Genomic DNA, 16,555 nt, shown 5'->3' on the forward strand with positions numbered 1-16,555 from the left:
GATAGATGGTTTTATTTCTAGGTTCTCTATTCTGTTCTATTGGTCTATGTCTCTACTTTAATACCAGTACCATTCTGTTTTGGTTACTGTAGCCTTGTAGTATAATTTGAAGTGAGGTAATGTGATGCCTCCAGATTTGTTCTTTTTACTTAAGATTGCTCTGGCTATTCAGGCTCTTTTTTGGTTTCAAATGAGGCTTAGAATTATTTTTTCTAGATCTGTGAAATATGATGCTGGTATTTTGATGGGGATTACACTGAATCTGTGAATCACTTTGGGCAGTATGGACATTTTAATGATGTTGATTCTACCAATCCCTGAGCAAGGAATGTTTTTCTTTTTGTTTGTTTCATCTGCAATTTCTTTCATCAGTGTTTTGTAGTTCTCCTTGTAGAGGTCCTTAATGTCCTTTGTTAAGTATATTCCTTGGTATTTTGTTTTCTTTGTGGCTATTGTGAATGATATTGAGTCCTTTATTTGACTCTCTGCTGGATTGTTGTTAGTATATAGAAATGCTACTGATTTGTGTATATTGATTTTGTAACCTGAGACTTTGCTGAATTTATTTATCAATTCCAGAAGTCTTTTGGTGGAGTCATTAGGGTTTTCTAGATACAAGATCATATCCTTAGGAAACAGGGATAGTTTGACCTCCTTTTTCCTGATTTGGATGCCCTTTATTTCCTTCTCCTTCCTCATTGCTCTGGCTAGGATTTCTAATACTACATTGAATTGAAGTGGTGACAATGGGCACCCTTGTCTTGTTCCAGTTCTTAGGGGGAATGCTTTCAACTTTTCCCCATTCAGTATGATGTTGGCTGTGGGTTTGCCATATACAGATTTTATAATTTTAGGTATGTTCCTCCTATGCCTAATTTGTTGAGGGTTTTTGTCATGATGGGGTGCTGGATTTTATTGAATGCTTTTTCTCTATAGAGATGGTTATGTGAGCTTTGTTTCTGTTTATGTGGTGAATCATGTTTATTGATTTGCATATGTTAAACCATCCTTGCATCCCTGGGATGAAACCCACTTATCATGGTGGATTATCTTTCTGATGTACTATTGAATTTGGTTTGTTAGTATTTTGTTGAGGATTTTTGCATCTATGTTCATAAGGAATATTAGTCTGTAGTTTTCTTTTTTGTGTGTGTCCTTTCCTGGCTTTGGTATCAGGGTGATACTGGCTTTGTAAAATGAGTTCAGGAGGATTCCCTCCTTCTTGATGTTATGGAATAGTTTCTGTAGAATAGGTACCAGTTCTTCTTTGTAGGCCTGGTAGAATTCAGCTGTGAATTTGTCTGGTCTGGGGGATTTTTATGTTGGGAGATTTTTATTACTGCTTCAATCTCACTGCTCATTATTGGTCTGTTCAGGGTTTCTGTTTCTTCTTGATTCAAGCTTAGGAGGTTGTGTGTTTGCAAGAATTTATCCATATCCTCCAGGTTTTTTAGTTCCTTCGCATAGAGGTTTTCATAGTATTCATGGATGATATTTTTGTATTTCTGTGGCATCACTTGTAATGTCTCCTTTTTCATTTCTGATTGAGGTTATTTGAGTCCTTTCTTTTCTATTTCTGGTTAATCTGGCTAGTGGTCTATTGATTTTGTTTATCTTTTCAAAGAAAAACCTCTTTATTTCACTGATTCTATGTATTTTTTTTTTTTTTTTTTTGGTTTCCATTTCGTTTAGTCTGCTCTGAGCTTTGTTATTTCTTTTCATCTTCTGGCTTTGGGCTTGGCCTGTTCTTCTTTTCTAGTTCCTTGATATGTGCCATTAGGTTGTTAATTTGTGATCTTTCTGTCTTGTTGATGGAGGCATTTAAGGCTGTGAACTTCCCCCTTAGGGTTTCTTTTACCGTATCCCATAGATTTTGAATGCTTGTGTCCCCTTTGTCATTTAGTTCAAGGAATCTTTTGATTTCCATCTTAATTTCATCATTGACCCAAGTATCATTCAGCATCAGGTTGTTTAATTTCCATGACTATGTGTAGATTTGAGTGTTTCTCTTGGAATTGATTTCTAGTTTTATTCCACTGTGGTCTGAGAAGATACATGGTATGATTTCAAATTTCTTGAATTTGCCGAGACTTCTTTTGTAACCTAAATCAGTAGTCTTGGGGTAGAATATTCTGTAAATGTCAGTTAGGTCCATCTGTTCTAGAGTCCTGTTTAAGTCCAGTGTTTCTTTATTCATTTCTTGCTTCAATGATCTGTCCAGTTCTTTCAGTGGAGTGGTGAAGTCCCTATTAAGGTGCTACTGTTTATTTTTCACTGACTTTAAGAATCATCACACTGAAATTAGCATTTCAGCCTCACCTAGTTGATATCACCAAGGCACCTAAAGAACTACAGATGGGATTGATTGAGCTCTCAGTAGATGACATTTTAAAGTCATTGTTTGATGCTAAGAAAGATCCAATTAAAATATGGAAAAATGCAGTAGAATACCCACGTCTTTTGACGAAGTGCCCCCAAAATACTTTCTTGCTTTCCAACAACAGAGTCATTAAAAGGTTAGTTAACTTTAAAATTAACAAATAGTTGTCGTTTTTTGAAATTATGAAGTACGTAAGTATCAGTAGTTAGATTTTTACAAAATAATGTTACATTTTTAAGTATATCTAATTGAAGTTTCTTGAATGTGGCCTTATTTGATTACAGCTAAATTAATGCAGCCTTCCAACATGACAAGGCTGCCCATCCCTGGTCTAGCACATAATATATTTTGTTAAATGAATGGATTAATGAGGTATAGCAGATCTTTTGTTTCCTAGTCAAGTGCTCACAAAATGTACATATTAATATAAAAGCAATTATGGTTGCCATAACATACAGCAGTGCTAAAAAGAAGAAAAGTGTAATAGAAATGTTAGTTTTGGAAAACCTGCTGATCTGAGTAGCCTTTTGTATGCTATCTTTGAAGTTTGGCATTTGCGGGGAGCTGTCCGTGGTGCTGATCAGGATGCGGATCATCCTGATCAGATAATGGCCTTCACCAATTTTTGAACATATTTTTTCCTGGGCTATTACCAATGACAACACTGTTAATAAAAAATACTTTTACCAAATATTTTTTCCTATTTGAGCATTTGAAGAAAATTTAAAAAATGACAGCTTTATTTAGTTATTTATATACCACTAAATTCACATTTTAAAATGTATAATTCAGTAGATTTTAGTATACTCACAAAGTTGTGGAACCTTGACCACTAATTTTGGAATATTTTTATTACCACAAAATGAAACTCTGTATCCATTAGCAGTGATTCCCCATTCCTCATCCTCTTAGCCACTGGTAACCATGAATTTACTTTGTCTCTATAGATTTGCCTGTTTAGAACATTTCACGTAAATGGGAATCATACAATATGTGGTCCTTTGTGACTGAATTCTTTGATGTAGCATAATGTTTTCAAGGATTATATATGTAGTAGTATGTATCAGTACTTCATTTCTTTTTATTGACAAATAATAATCCATTGTATGGATATACTACATTTTATTACTCTGTTCATCAGTTAATGGATATTTGAGTTGTTTCCACTTTTTGGCTAATATGAATAATGCTGCTATGAACATCCATGTACCAGTTTTTGTATGTGCTTGTTTTCAACTCTCTTGGGTATATAGCTAGGAGAGGAATTGCTGGGTTATGTGATCTCTTTGTTTAACATTTTGAGGAACTCCTAAGCACTTTTCCAAAGGAGCTGAACTATTTTATTGATATATTCTCACCAGCAACGTGTGAGGGTTCTAATTTCTCCACATCCTCACCAACACGTGTTACTGTCTGTCTTCTTGGCTTTGGCCATTTTAGTGGGTGTGAAGTTGTATCCCATTGTGGTTTTGATTTGCACTTTCATATCCCTAATGACGAACAATGTTGAGCATCTTTTCATGTATTTGTTGGCCATTTGTTATCTTCTTTGGAGGAATGTCTATTCAAATTCTTTGCCCATGTTTTATAAGTTGGGTTATTTTTATTGTTGAGGTAAAAGGGTTCCTTACATATTCTGATACAAGTCCCTTATCAGATATACGATTTGCAAATATTTTCATCTATTCTGTGGGTTGTCTTTTCACTTTCTTGATTGTGTAAAGGACTATTTTGAACATTTTTAAAAAGCCAGCATCTATTGCTGTGAGTTGCTCATTTCACATCATAATCATTGGGAAATACTATATGAAAGAAAATTCTTAATTGAGAAAATTGTTCTTGGTTGAAATACTTATTCTTGAAACTGGATGATGCAGAGTATGTGACATCTGTGCACTGCAGAAGAGGCATGCCCTCAGCGTTGTACTTTTTCTTGTTATGCTGAGTCTGCTCTCCTCTTGAGAAAACAAACTGCTTGAAAATGAGAGCCAGAAATAAAGGAAATGGAAGCACAGAACTATTTTCTGTCCTGGTAAGTATTATACTTCTGTTTTCAAAATCTGGTCTTTGGCAAGAAAATGTATTCCTTTTACATAGAGATTAAATTATTTTGTAATTGGAAGATATTACCTTCTGCAAAGTTTTTTCCCTTAGTGGAAGGTATAAGAAGAAAATGAATCATCAATCAGTTAACCAAGATCAGTTTATTCCTTTAAAAACTTCCAAATGGAGTATTTATCCAGCACCTGCATTGAGTTGAAATAATATCTTCCAACTCTTGTAGTGCTGAGGTGAGAAAATATATTTAATATATCTCCCCTATACGGGCATTTCTCTACTGTGTGGTTAAGGGAATGTTCTTCCTGCTAAAAACAAAAATTGATATCAATATAATTGAAGAATTATTCAAACATTTAAAATTGAATTTGTTCATTAGAGTAAATGATATTTTTTCAAATGTTTATTTTATTAGAAATGACAGTGACATACTAATAGTTCATGGACCATTCATTTACAAATATCAAATTCCCACTCAACTTATAAAATTTTAAATTCTTTTGCCCTAGTTTCTTAAAGTTAAGGTCATTTAAAGTACTTTTTATATTTTATCCAAATAATTCCTAGCTAGATTTATTTTTTAAAATAGGGAGGGTGAGGGATAAAAAACTTATCTATTGGATATAATGAACACTATTCTGGTGATGGGCACACAAGACACCCTACTTCAGCATTATATAAAGTATCTATGTAACAAAAACATTTGTACCCCCTTAATATTTTGAAATAAAAAAACTACATAGATAGTAGAAGTCAGAAGACCTGAGTTCTATTTTAGATGTTACTGTGATCTCTGGAAGATATTGAACTGTTGCTTTAATTTTCCATCTCCTGAGGATGCTACATGAGGGATTAAATAAAACTAGCCTTGAACTTTCGTTTTGCTTATTTGTTTTGTTTGCTACTTTGTTTTTTAGCCATTGTTTGCTGCTGGGTTATGAAGAATTCACAATCTTCAACAAAAACCCTAATATAACTTGGGCTAAGAAAAAGGCAGGTTGAAAGGGTCTCCTCAGTCAGGTCACCACTTTGGTCATTACCCTGCCCTACATAATCTCAGGGATGAGAGCATTTCAGAGGCATTGTCTCTGCCAGCCGCCATCTACTCTCATTTGCCAAAAGTCTCAGAGCACAACTGCCCAAGTTCACCTGGAATTCACAAAGCTTTTAGGAAGGACTCACTGGAAATTATGACACCTGGGAAACAAAAGTTCTGATCACCTGGTGGTCTCAATAACCTCACACTCCTGGGATGTCTCCTAGGGCAGCAGTCATAAGGACACTTGAAATTTTGCCAGAGCTAACATCCATTAAAGGAATGAGGAGGAAATTAAATTTCAATAAATTTTGTTAACTTCAAATGAACCAAGCAAACATTTACTTGTTATTTACAGTGTACTAGGAACCAGGCTAGGTGTGGAGATGCAAAGATAAATGATCTAGTTCTTACTGAAGAGGAGATCACATTTTACTGGGAGACAAATGGAAAACAAATACTGATAAAACAATTTCATACCTATTTACATTAGGAACCAATGGAGATGGAGAAATTAATTCTCACAGGCAACTGGAGAGTGGTAGAAGTTATAGTTTAAAGGTAGGCTGGACCACATTGTAAAGAGCCCAGAATGTCACATCAATAACAGTCAATGAGGAACAGTCATTCGAATTTTATATTAATAGTAAAAGAAGGACTCAGATGGAAGTAAAAAAGATAGAATGAAAATAAATAAATGGGTCCTGATCAAATTAAAAAGCTTCTGCACAGCCAAGGAAACAGTCAATAGAGCGAATAGACAACCTACAAAATAGGAAAAAATATTTGCATGCTACACATCTGATAAAGGGCTGATAACTAGAATCTATACAGAACACAGGAAAATCAGCAAGAAAAAATCAAACAGCCCCACTAAAAAGTGGGCAAAGAACATGAACAGAAACTTCAAAAGAAGACAATTTGCCAACAAACATGAAAAAATGCTCAACATCTCTAATCATCAGGGAAATGCAAATCAAAACCACAACGAGATGTCACTTAACTCCTGTGAGAATGGCTTTTATCAAAAAGTCCCCAAACAATAAATGTTGGCGTGGATACAGAGAGATAGGAACACTCATACACTGCTGGTGGGACTGCAAACTAGTGTAACCTCTGTGGAAAGCAATATGGAGAAAACCTCAGAGATACGTAGATCTACCATTTTATCCAGCAATCCCATCACTGGGCATCTACCCAAACGAAAAAAAGACATTCTATAAAAAAGACGTCTGCACTCAACTGTTTATAGCAGCACAATTTACAATTGCAAAGATGTGGAAACAACCCAAGTGCCCATCAATACATGAGTGGATTAATAAAATGTGGTATATGTATACCATAGAGTTCTACTCAACCACAAAAAACAATGGTGATCTAGCACCTCTTGTATTATCCTTGATAGAGCTGGAGCCCATTCTACTAAATGAAGTATCCCAAGAATGGAAAAACAAGCACCACATGTATGCACCATCAAATTGGTATTAATTGATTAACACTTATGTGCACACATAGTAACATTCATTAGGTGTTGGGCGGGTGGGACGGGGGTAGAGGGGAAGAGTATATTCACACCTAATGGGTGCGGTGTGCACTGTCTGGGGGATGGACATACTTGAAGCTTTGATTTGGGTGGGGCAAAGGCAATATATGTAACCTAAACATTTGTACCCCCATAATATGCTGAAATAAAATTAAAAATTAAAAAAGGATAGAATGAGAGGAGAGACACCAGAGGCAGGAGACCAAAGAGAGGCCTTAGTGGCCAGTTGGACATAGGAGACAAAGTAGAAAGAGGAGTTTCATATAACTCTGAAATGTCTGAGGCCTTCGCTGATAATCTATATAAAAATAGGATATCTGTCACTACCCCTTTTCTTTATATTTTTTCCATTGAACTTGCAACTAACATACACAGATTATTTATTGTCCATGTCACTAGACACATCTTGTTTACTGTCGTTTCTCCAGGGCCTACCACAAAAAATATTTTTGAAGGGATGCATGAACTAAGTAAGTGGATTGCACCAGCAACTAAAATAAATACAGAAAGAAAGGCAGGTTTGCAAGAATAGGTGATGGATTCCGTTTGAGGCATGATGGTTTTCAGGTCCCACTGTGAATATATGGCCTGGGACTTGGAGTGAAGGAGCTGGAAATCACAATGCAGTTGATGGACAAGTGGGAGAGATGAAAGGAGATGTGACTTTTGACAGAGAGTGGGATGCAAAGTGAACTATTTCAAGGAGATTGGTTCATTTCCAGATGATGACAAGGTCTAGGGTATAGCCACTGGACTAAGTTGATGAAAAGAATTTGAGACCACTGATGTGGAGGACATTAGGGACTGTGAGTTTCAGTTGTTTGAGGGACAGTTGAAATTAATAGGTCTGTGGTTCAAGTCCTTTATAAATGTTTGACAGTGATCTCAAAGAGTAGGCAGGGGCCAGAGTAGCAGAGAGGCCCACAGCTGGTCAAGGCGAGGGCCTCCCAGGAAGAGGAGGGCTTTAGAGGGCAGGAAGAATCTTCATTTTTAATTTCAGCACTTGGCAGTCCTGCCAGCAGTCTAACGAGATGCACCCAGGGCAGGAAATAGACTTTCTTCAAGAAAACCAGCTGTGAAGTGGCTGCAATGGGACTCAGAACAAGTCTCCTGACTTGATCAATGCTGGCTGCAGTTTGCTGTGAGAGCCTTGTTTCTCTACATACTATTCACCGTGGAAATCCATCCTTTAAAAAGAAAACTTTGTAGACTTTTCACACAGAAAAGGAAGAAGATTTCTCTAAGTTTTCTTCACCCCAGACTCTGCTAAAACCCTTTAGGCTGTAGATTTTGGGGAAGAGCTGTTGGGCTGTCAGGAACTGGCTCAGGAGAGGGGTTTCTGGTGCCACCTAGTGTCTGTGGTTGGATTTATCCACAAAGCTTTGGCTATAAACTATCTAAAAAATAATTTAAGGCAACTGCCAATAGCTGGTTAAATTCGGAAGATAATAGCTATTAAAACACCTAATATTTTTTTCTCCCTTCCTGGAAGATTTCTTATCCTGGTATTTTGATTGCCCTGAGAACCAGACCAATTCAGTAAGTTACTTTGTTAGATAAAATAGAAATTATGACCTAGTTAAGTTTAGGTTACTTAACATGTTCTGTAAGACCTTGGATCACCTTGTATAGTGGAAAGATCACTAGGCTTGGTGCTCTGGCGAGTTCAGGTCTTAACTCAGTGGGACAGCATATAAAAGGTGCTTCATAAACTATAGAGTGCTAAGCAGGTGTCAGATATAGCTATAATTTCACAAACACTGTTCTAGACCCTTGACACATCTCCCTTCTAATTCTTTCAACATACCTATAAGATAGGAGTTACTTATCCAGATTTTACATCTGAAGAAATGGAGGCTCAGAGAGGTTAAATAACTTGCCCAAAGTCACAGTTTTCTCTCTCTGCTATACTACATGGTCATTATCATAGTGACATAAGGAATCAATACTAAACTACTCAACAGAAATGTATTAAGGAGCACTGTGTACCATCCATTGGGTTAGGAATAAGGTATATAAAGATTAATAAGTGCTACGGCCTGAATGTGTCCCCCCAAAATTCGTATTTTGAAGCTCTAACCTCTAATGTGACTATGTTAGGAGATGAGGCCTCTAAGGAAATGTTAGTAGGGTTAAACGAGGTCATAAAAGTAGGACCCTAATCAAATTGGATTGGCCCTCTGTATCTGCAGTTTCTCCATCTGTGGATTTAATGAATCATGGATTGAAAAATATTCAGAAAAACAATAAAAAATAATACGAATAAAATAGTATACCAACTGTTTACCTAGCATTTATATTATATTAGGTATTACAAGTAATGTAGAAATGATTTAAAGTATACAGGAGGATGTGCATAGGTTACATGCAAATACTACACCATTTTATATAAGGGATTTGAACATCCTCAAATTTTGGTATCCATGGTGGGTCTTCGAACCAATCCCTCACAGATACTGAGGGACAGCTGTATTGTCCTTATGAGAAGAGGAAGAGAGACTGGAACTCTATTTCTCTGCTCACCTGTATTGAGGAAATGCCATGTAAGCACACAGTGAAAAGGCAGGTATCTGCAAGCCAGGAAGAGAGCTCACACCTGACTATTCAGGCACCTCGGTCTTGGACTTCCTACCTCCAGAACTGTAAAAATAAAATCCTATTGTTTAAGCCACACTGTCTGTGGTATTTTGTTATGGCAGCTCGACCTGACTAATACAATGAATATTGACTTCCCTCAGTATGCTTCCAGCTTGGCAAGGAAGATCAATAGATAAACTATAATCCAACTTGCTAAGAAAGATGTATGAACCAAGCATAGTGTACTCTTAAATGGTGGTTTTAGCAAGGAATCCTGATGATGGGCAAGACTGGCACTGACAGGCATTACTTCCTACTACTAGGTGTTTACCCAAAGGAAAAAAAGACATTTTATGAAAAAGACATTTGTACTCAAATGTTTATAGCAGCACAATTCACAATCACGAAGATGTGGAATCAACGCAAATGCCCATCAATACATGCATGAATGGATTAATAAAATGTGGTATATGTATACCATGGAGTACTACTCAACCATAAAAAATGATGATCTAGTATCTTTTGTAACAACCTGGATGGAACTGGAGACCATTCTTCTAAGTGAAGTATCACAAGAATGCAAAAACAAACACTACATGTACTCAATACTAAATTGGAACTAATCAATCAACACTTATGTGCACATATGGAAGTAAAATTCAAGGGAAATCAAGCAGAGGGGGGAGGAGATGGGTAAATTCACAACTGATGGGTACAATGCACACTAACTGGCTGAAGGGCACACTTATAACTTTGACTCAAACTGTACAAAAGCAAATTATGTAACCAAAATATGTGTACCCCCATAAAACTCTGAAATTAAAGAACTTTCTGATTATAGAAGGATGTGCGATCTTTAAGTGATTTCCGCATTGCATAAAAACCCATTAGGAACTGCACATATGTATATACATTCACATCCACATGCCTACACACAAGATTATACATACACACATACATATATACTCTTTCTCTCATACAGACATAAATACCAGTCCACAAATTCACACACACACACACACATTCACATACTCACTTTTATATGCATATGCAAGTATAGATAATTACTTAAAATGTACTGTGAACATTTCTATTTGATTTGCAATACAGAGAATTCTTTTTTTTTTTTGACACTATTATTTTCACTAGTGTTAAGGGGTAAACCTGAGATTTGTCTGCCTTTCAACTTGGATGTGAATAAACAGAACTATTTATGCATTTCATTTTGAAAAAAAAAAAACAAACAGATACATAGACCAATGGAATAGAGTAGAGAACCCAGATACAAACCCACACATTTATAGCCAACTCATTTTTGACAAAGATGCCAAGAACAAACAATGGGGAAAGGAAACCCTCTTCAATAAATGGTGCTGGGAAAACGAGATAATCATATGCAGAAGAATGAAACTAGACCCCTTTTGCTTACCGTATACAAAAGTCAACTCAAAATGGATTAAAGACTTAGAAGACTTGAAACTATGAAACTACTATAAGGAAACATTGGTAAATGCTCCAAGACAAGACATTAGTCTGGGCAAAGATTTTTTGTATAAGACTTTGAAAGCACAGGAAACCAAAGCAAAAATAGAAAATGGCATTACATCAAGCTAAACAAATTCTGTACAGCAAAGGAAACAATTAACAAAACAAAGAGACAACCCATAGAATGGGAGAAAATATTTGCAAACTGTCCATCTGACAAGGGATTAATAACCAGAATATATAAGGAACTCAAAAGCAAGAAAACAAATAATCCAATTAAAAATGAGCAAAAGATCTGAATAGACATTTCTCAAAAGAAAACGTACAAGTGGCCAGCAGGTATATGAAAAAAATGCTCAATAGCACTAATCATCAGAGAAATGCAAATTGAAACCACAAGGAGATAGCATCTCACCCCAGTTAAAATGACTTTTATGAAAAAGAAAGTAACGTGCACTGGTGAGGATGTGGAGAAAGGGACCTTCACACACTGTTGGTGAGAATGTAAATTAGCACAGTCACTAGGAAAAACTATGGAGGTTTGTCTTGGTCCATTTGTGTTGCTGCAAAGGAATATCTGAAGCTGCGTAATTTATGAAGAAAAGAGGTTTAGTTGACTCACAATTCTGCAGGCTGTAGAAGAAACATAGGGCCACCATCTGCTTCTGGCAAGGGACTCAGGCTGCTTCCACTCATGGTGTAAGGTGAAGGGGAGCTGGTTTGTGAAGATCACATGGTGAGAGAGGAGGCCATAGTAAGAGCAGAGAGAGAGAGAGAGGTGCCAGGCTCTTTTCAACAACCAGTTCTTATTGGAATTAAGAGTGAGAACTCTCTCACTCCCCAAGAATGGCACCAAGCCATTCAGGAGAGTTCCACCCCCACCGGGCCCCACCTCCAACACTGGGGATCGAATTTCAGTATGAAATGTGGTGAGGCCAAACCATATCAAGGTTCCTCAAAAAACTAAAAATAGAACTACCATATGATCCAGCAATTCCACTACTGGGTATATAACCAAAAAAAGGAAATCAATATATCGAAGAGATATCTGCACTCCCTTGTTTGTTCCAACACTAGTCACAATAGCCAAAATATGGAATCAACCTAAATGCCCAAGAGTTGATGAGTGCCTAAAGAAAATGTGGTATATATACACAGTGGAATATTATTCAGCCATAAAAGAATGAAATCCTGTCATTTGCAACATGGATGGAGCTGGAGGTCATTATGTCAAGTGAAATAAGCCAGGCACAGAAAGACAAATATGTTCTCACTCACATGAGAGCTAAAAAAAGTGGATCTCATGAAGATTTAGAGTAGATTCGTGGTTAACCAGAGACCAGGGGGGTAAAGGAGGATGGAGAAAGGTTGATTAATGGGTACAAATATACAGTTTGGTAAAAGAAATAAGACCTAGTGTTTGATAGATCAGTAGGGTGACTACCATTTACAATAATCTATTGTATATTTCAAAATAGCTAGAAGAGAATAATTTGAATGTTTCTAGCATAAAGAAAAGACAAATATTTAAGGTGATAGATATCCCAATTATAGTGATTTGATCTTCACAAATTATATGATTATATTATCACATATACCCTGAAAATATGTACATTTATTATAATGTATTGATAAAATAGATAAAATGTAAAATTTTCTATTAGAAACTTAGTTTTAAAGGATATAACTTCCATTGCATTGTAAATATTATTGATAATTTAAAATAATGTCATAAAAAATTTTAAAAAAATCACGACTCTTAAGTTTCCAATAGAAATCTAAATAACATACTTATTAGAAATTCACTTTCATAAAAAACTATAATTTTACATTCCTTTTTCTCATTGAATTGTTTCCTTTCTGCTTCCCATTTCCAGAATTTTATTTAATGCAATATTTTTTTTTTTCTTTTTTTGAGACAGAGTCTCACTCTGTTGCCGGAGTAGAGCGCTGTGGCGTCAGCCTAGCTCACAGCAACCTCAAACTCCTGGGCTCGAGCAATCCTACTGCCTCAGCCTCCCGACTAGCTGGGACTACAGACATGCGCCACCATGCCTGGCTAATTTTTTCTATATAGATTTTTAGTTGTCCAAATAATTTATTTCTATTTTTAGTAGAGACAGGGTCTCACTCTTGCTCAGGCTGGTCTCGAACTCCTGATAACGCAATATATTTTTATGTTTAAAAGTCTTTATTAAAATTATTTAGAATGTTTATTATGACAGTAAATATTTGATCAAAACAAGAGATTATAAATTCTGATAATTGTTACATATACATAGGAAAATTTGTATAAATCTCTTTCAAAACCTATAGATGAATGCAATTTATTGTTAGAAAGAGATAGGATTTAATTTCAATATTTTTGGATTTTATAGATGTATGCACTGAGAAACACTCTTCTCATAAATAGATGGGGATAGAGTCTTGTTATCACAGAATTAGTTCTTTGAACCCCTGAATTGCATGCCAAAAATATCACAATAATCTCTCATGAAATATTATTCTTAATCATCAGCTAACAACTTTAGATACTCCTTCAAATTTGTTGAAAGCAAAGAGTTAGAAACCACCTGAATTGGAAAGGATTGATTATGCAGTTATTAGAATTAATCACCTTCTCCATTTCTGGGAAGTACCATAAGACAACCATCTCACTTAAATCCTCACTCTAAGGTGAGTGCTAGGTAATGAGTCTGTCACCTGGATGACATAAGATGCCACCAATTATTTTTACCAATATTCTCTGCTTTGTTCTCCTAAGACTCCCTCAGGAGCAAGGCATCTTTGAATGAAATTAAAGCCTCAAAATTTGAGGCCTAGAGAAGTTAAAGGACTTGCCCAAGGTCACAGAGCTGGTTTTCTCTCTGCTACACTCCATCACCTTTATCACCCCATTCTACAACATATCTAAGCTAACATATTGGCAAAAATACTCCATTTAAATATCAAAATACCACTCTTAATGAAAGAAAAGGAAAGTTACGAAACCAAATCCAAGTTTTTAGTGCCTTACTGGCACTTCTCTGGAAGTAATATTTAAGTTGTCCATTTGTTTTGAGGCTCCAGAACAGCACCATCCAATAGAAATATGTGAGCCACATAATTTAAAATTTTCTAGTAGCTATATTAAAAAAGTATAAACAACAGTTGAAATTAACATTTTATATAATGCAGTATTTCCAAAATTTTAGCATTTCAACATATAATCAACATAGAAAATTATAAATGTGATTTTTACATTTTATTAGGGAGCCAGTCCTAAGTCCTTAAAGTCCTATGTGTATTTTCCACAAATGGCAAATCTTATTAATAATTATGTCCAGCTACATTTCAAGTGCTCAGTAGGCACACGTGACTAGTGGCTACTGTATTGGACCATGCAGCTCTTGAGGCATATGCCGTAGTAAGAGTTTGGATGACTAAGAGATAATCTTATCATTTTGTTAAGTAGGAATATAGTGAACATGAAGAAAGTGGTCAGAAAGAACAGGCCTGTCCAAGCCCTCATGCACCTGGGAAAAGTATCTTTTACCCCAGGGCTTCTGCTGCACAAATGTATGAAGTGGCATTGCTATACCCCAGGAGATAGCAGTACCTAAGTTTGAAGACCACTATTTTAAGATGGATTCTAGTTGCCAGGGTCTTTGGCAATGATGCAATGATGATAAGATTATACAGTCTTCTGAAGACCTAGTCCACTATCCTCCTAAAATCTGGACTAAGAAAAAAAAAAAATACATGACACAAAATATTAGCAGAAGATCTAGAAAGTCCTTGTTACTTTGTCAGCATTATTCTGGTATGATTTCTTAATGTAAGGTTGACAACCTACCTTATCACAAGCAGAGAGTTTTTGGTAATGGTAGGGTGATGCTTTTCCCTCTTTGATGGAGATAAGATTAGGTTATGAGAGAATCATCAAGATAACATCAGACTAGTGAAGGAGGTGAAGGAGGAGGTGAAGGTTTCTTGTGAGTGACAAAGGGTTTCTTCCTTATTTTTATTTTCTTAGGAAACATCTACAATTTGCCTATCTCTTTTAAGTGCCAATGTGCAGTATGAGTGCTTCCTTTCCAAAGAACCTCATATGCTTGTCCTAAAAGGTAAGCGTAGGGAAGTACTTTGTAGTAACACTGTCTTGGTCTGCTAGTGCTGTCATACCAAAATACCATGACTGGGTGGCTTCAACAACAGATATTTATCTTCTCATCATTCTGGAGGATGGAAAGTAAGATCAAGATGCCAGCTGATTCAGTTTCTGGGGATGGCTTTCTTCCTGGCTTTCAGATAGCTTCCTTGCTGTGTCTTCACATGGTAGAGAGAGAGCGCTGGTGTCTCTTCTTAAAAGGACACAGGATCCATCAGATTAGGGCCCCACCCTTATGACCTCATTTAACCATTATTACCGCCTCACAGGCCCTATCTCCAAACGTAGTCACATTGTGGGTTAAGGTTTCAACATATGAATTTGGGGGAGACACAATATAGTCCATAGCAGATACTAAGGTACTAAAGGTATAGAATTCCATTTCAGAAGCTCTCCAAATAAAGATCATCATCTGCCTGGATAATTTCTTTAGAATGAAATTCTGATTAGCTAGAGGGAAATGACTGTTTAATATTTTCCAGAACTCCAAGTCCCTGAATTATAACAGCATCATTCTTTCTCATCTCCTTATGTATAAAATGGTTTCATTTCCATGATAAAATAAATTTCATTATGACCCATACTTCTCCCAATAAAAAATCTCAGGGAAAGTCTTGGGGGTTTCCAGGTAAACAACATTACAGCAAGATATTGTTTTTGTTGGGCTATTTCCTCTATTTTTTTCCTCTATAATTTCTTTTAGCCTCATAATGGCAAAGGTAGAGTAGAGTTTTTTTCCCCTTCTCTAATTCTGTTTTTTTTAATGGGCATTCCATAATCAAGAGGCATGTTGGATAAAAGAGTCTTTCAAATTAATACTTGGGTATTTCTAAAGTAGTTAATTTCTAAGTGAAATTTCTTCAAAGCTTAAGTACAGTCCATGAACCTATGAAACTAGAACAAACTAAAAAGTACCTTTCCTGTGAATACTTTAGAAATTGATGTACAGAATACAATTGAAATCTATTTTTTATTACTGTGGCATTGGGTAATTCCACAGAGTAAAAATATCAGGTATTTTAACTTTACTGTAAAATGTGAGTTTATGGTATTGAAAAAGGGGGATATGTATATATACACCTTGTACTAAGTTCCTTAAAGAGAATTAAAAAAAAATACCAACAAGAATACTGTAATGGTTCAAGAGTGTTCTTTGTGAACAGTTATTACAAGTAAGGGCTGGAGCATTCAATGAAAAGGAACTTGGGGTCTTTTACACATTAACTATCCTAGGTAAGGCCATTGAAGTAGATATATAAATTCAAGGTGATTCAAAATTTAAGTTGCCAAGTATTTACAAATTATATACCATCATATCATTTTTAG

Source organism: Propithecus coquereli, unplaced genomic scaffold (assembly GCF_000956105.1).
Source record: "Propithecus coquereli isolate 6110/MARCELLA unplaced genomic scaffold, Pcoq_1.0 Scaffold100, whole genome shotgun sequence".
Taxonomy (NCBI): Eukaryota; Metazoa; Chordata; class Mammalia; order Primates; family Indriidae; genus Propithecus; species Propithecus coquereli.